Source organism: Citrus sinensis, chromosome 4, assembly GCF_022201045.2.
Source record: "Citrus sinensis cultivar Valencia sweet orange chromosome 4, DVS_A1.0, whole genome shotgun sequence".
Taxonomy (NCBI): domain Eukaryota; kingdom Viridiplantae; phylum Streptophyta; class Magnoliopsida; order Sapindales; family Rutaceae; genus Citrus; species Citrus sinensis.
The window spans coordinates 8,993,584-8,997,667 of record NC_068559.1 but is presented as its reverse complement, the minus strand read 5'-3'; the positions used below and the strand labels follow the sequence as shown (position 1 = coordinate 8,997,667).

Sequence of the window (4,084 nt, the reverse complement as noted above, 5' to 3'; positions counted from 1 at the left end):
TAAGGATCTCATCTTTTCTTATATGGCTTTAACCCATTCATTTTTTTGCTAATGAGACATAGTTTCTTTAAAACATTCTGGTTTTCCTCCATCTGTAAGCATCACATACTCATGTGGAGGATATCTAGCAGAATGTCATTGTTTTCCAGTGGATGTTCTCAAATCTGGCTCATGGTAAAGTAGCAAAACTACAACCCTTACTCCAATACTTATAATCCTTAATTGAGAGACCATCCCAACGTTTCATTTTCTTATGGATTCAACAGAAAGGAACAACAACTCCAACTCCACCAGTACAATCAGTTCATGATGCTCCTCAAATCTCCCAACCATCATTCAAACAATATAATTAGAATTAAAACTATTCACAATCAAACCAAGGGAATAAGCATCTTAGAATTTTAAGAATTTTACTCACTTTAAAATTAAACAACAAAATTGCATCATTAACGAGTTGTAGTATAAGATGAGAGCTGGTATAAATTCACAAGCCCAATCGATTTCAAACCTCGAGAAAATGGTGGGTTAAATTACCTCTCTAGTTCAAACCTTGGCAATAACTATTGAAGAGGTCAAAACCATCATAACCTTGCAAAAAGGTAAAGTAGTCGACAACAAAATGGAGATGCCGGTCAAAAAAACAACTCAAGTGAAACCTTTAAATTTTGAGGACTCACCACCAAAGGAGGAAAAAGAAAGTAGCCATGAGAATATATCGTTAAACCTCCGTTAAAGGTTAGTTAAAGTAAAGAAAATAAATTCTACAAGTGAAATTATATACATCTTTAAACAGGTACATGTTAACATCCTCTTGTTTGACGCTATTAAATAAGTGCCCTCTTATGTCAAGTTTCCACTACAAGAAAACTGTTAATAGATGACAGACAACTTATGACAGATTATGGATATATCATAAAATTATGATAGACTTGTGACATAATTTTTAATTTATCATAAATTAATGATGGTCTTGTGATAGAAATATTTTCTATCATGAATTTAATATGGCTTTATGATAGGATTATCATTTATCACGAACTTATGATAGAATCGTGATAGAAAAATTACTTTGACCATATTTGACCCAAATTTTATATATTATTTTATTTAAAAAAACAAAAGGTGCATTTTAATAATTTAAAAAAATGCTAGCAAAACTGTACCGTTTTGGGTACTTTAAACCTTCTTTCTTCCTTTTTTTTTTCTAAGTGTTAAACGAAAACAGTCATACACAGCTGCTTCTCTCGTCACTCTCTCATTTTCTTCATTTTTTTCTTTTCTTTCATTTTCTCGAGAAACCTTGACGAAAATTTCTCAGGAACCAAACAGTTTACAAATCCTTCGATTCTGAAAGAAAATGCAGTACCAGAGGTTGAAGCAACATCGATAGCAGCAACAAGCACTGGTGCAGCAAGCAATTCTTCAACAAAAGTCTCTCTACCATCCCGGCCTCTTAGCCACTCCTCAGGTCCAATTTCTTGTTTGCATGTTGTTTGTCGTCGCTCATGTGAATCAATTATGCCGTGATTTTGATTGTGTTTTCATAATTTCAAGATTTGATTTGTTCACGCTCTTTAGGGTTAGCTTGTTTGTTTTCGCTTATGTGAATCCAGTGTAACATCGAAAGTTCTTTCTCAATGATATTTGTGTTGAAGAACAAAGCAAGGGGTTATTAGAGGAGCGAGGCAGGGGTGGCTTGACGATGTAGATCTGCTTCACCGTTTCACTTTCTAGACGATATTGCCCTACGATCTTGTTCTCTGCCACGCAAGGTCAATTTGTGTCGTTATGTTTTTAGTATTTTCAAAATTTTGATTTAAACTTTTTGATTCAAATGTAGTAGATCAAATAATTTGTTGTTTTACAAGCTTGGATGGTCTAATTAAGAAGTTGTATATGGATCTGTTTATAGTTTTGCAGGTCTTAAGGTTCGTTGTAGCTTTAATTTTAATAATCCCTTGAAGAGTTATGGCTTCAAAGTGTGTTTTGAAGGAACTCAAGGATCTGCAAAAGGATCCTCCCACATCTTGCAGATCTGGTATAATTTTTTGTTACTTTTTAATTTGAACCACATTTTAGATTACTTATATTTCGTATCATTTGGTGATATGATTTACTTGATCTATATTTGTTGTTTGTGTCAACACGTTGTTGAAATTTATTACGATTGATTCTGAATTCTGATTGGCTACCGATGTATATCATGCTGGAGTAGTTTCATTAGTTGCTGATTGTTTTCAACCTTGCCAAAGAGAGCATGAAGTTTTGGAGCAAGCTAAGTTATAGATTCTGTAACGTACAGATTGTGCTTAACCAGCTACCAGACAAAAGCACTTGCTCTATTTTTTTCTCCATAAGCAGGACACCTGTGGTGCATACATTGGTGTTGTATGTTACAGAATCTGTAACGTAGTAACCTCCGTTCTGTTCATGGTCACTTTTTCTTTGTACGTATTAAAAAACTGAATGAATTAAATCTGCATTTATATTGGAATTTTCCTTTGCCTTACCTGATCAGCCAACAGTCCAACCCCTAGTTTTACTCCCCAAAGAGTTCTAGATATAATTTGTGCTCTGTATTTATTGTGGTGAATGGCATTAAGACTGAAGCTGAATGCCAATATTAGATTGTGACTCAGAAATATGTGATAATGCAGGCATTTCAGCAGTTCACTGGCATCAACACGGTCATGTACTACAACCCGACAATTGTCCAAATGGCTAGCTTCCAGTCCAACCAGCTAGCGCTTCTCCTATCTCTTGCTGTTGCTGGTACAAATGCGGTTGGCACAATTATTGGAATTTATCTTATTGACCATTTTGGAAGGAAAAAGTTGGCCCTCTCTAGCTTAACTGGTGTTATTATATCCCTCGTCTTACTCTCTTGGGCATTCATCAGTGGATCATCTGCTTCTTCAAGTGAAGTCTATGGTTGGATTGCAGTCATCGGGTTAGCCCTATATATCACTTTCTTTGCACCTGGAATGGGACCTGTGCCATGGACTGTGAACTCTGAGGTGTATCGTGAGCAATACCGTGGAATTTGTGGAGGTATGTCAGCTACTGCGAATTGGATCTCAAATTTGATCGTGGCCTAAAACTTCCTGGCGGTTGCTAATCTAGTGGGCATTGGATCCACGTTCTTGATACTTGCTGGCATTACTTGCAGTTGTGTTTGTGATTCTATTTGTGCCAGAAACTCAGGGATTGACATTTTTAGAAGTAGAGCATATGTGGAAAGAGAGGGCCTGGGGAAGTAGTTACAACACGGAAAGCCTTCTCGAGCATGGAAACAGTTTTTGACACAACTAAAAAAATGTCTTTTACTAATTCTATGGTGTTTGTAGATTAAACATCAGAGATTATCGACACTAAGGTATCAAAAACAACAAAAAAAGTCTATTTTTGTTTTAGTTGCTACTCGAGCCTAAGACCTCAAAACTGAAGTGCTTTATGTTCAAACAACAAACCACCAGGCCAAATTCGTATTTTAGTTTATGTTGAAAATGTTCAAATTATCATATTAAAATAACAACAATATAAAGCAAAAGAAAAAACCCTAAAATCAACATAAACATAAAATTCCCTAACTTCTAATTCTATGGCCAGCCGCCTCATCTCTCTGGCAAGATCCTTCTTCTTCTTCGTACCTCTAAAAACTCTCCCCTTCGAGCCCTAAAATTCAAGGGTCCATGCCATGGGAAATCCTAACAACATTGCTCAAATTCTAAGACCCATACCATACGAAACCCTAACGAGCTACATCAGGTTGCGAAACATCCACCATGCCACTATGCCACAAGCTCAGAAGATCATGTTTAGATCTCCACATTTTGCTCACCCTGCTCAAGTGCGCACCGCCCCTCTCGCTTTGACTTCTCGGGATTTCTTGTTAGCTGAACTTTTGTTTTCTTCTACTGATTCAATCTTCGACTGCCGTAAATTCACCAAATAAAAGGGATTATGGTTAGATCGGTTCACTTGGACACCATCATGATGGACAAATCATGTGCGAGGCCTAAGACATTGTTGTTAAAGGTCGAATCACTATTTTAGCCTCAATTGAGATTTTAATTTGTTTATC

At 36.3% G+C, this 4,084-nt stretch overlaps 1 pseudogene; it reads left to right on the top strand.

Moving 5' to 3' along the window:
• The first annotated feature begins 1,288 nt into the window (after positions 1–1,288).
• LOC102624049 (inositol transporter 1-like) lies at positions 1,289–3,303 on the top strand (annotated as a pseudogene).
• Positions 3,304–4,084: the final 781 nt, after the last annotated feature.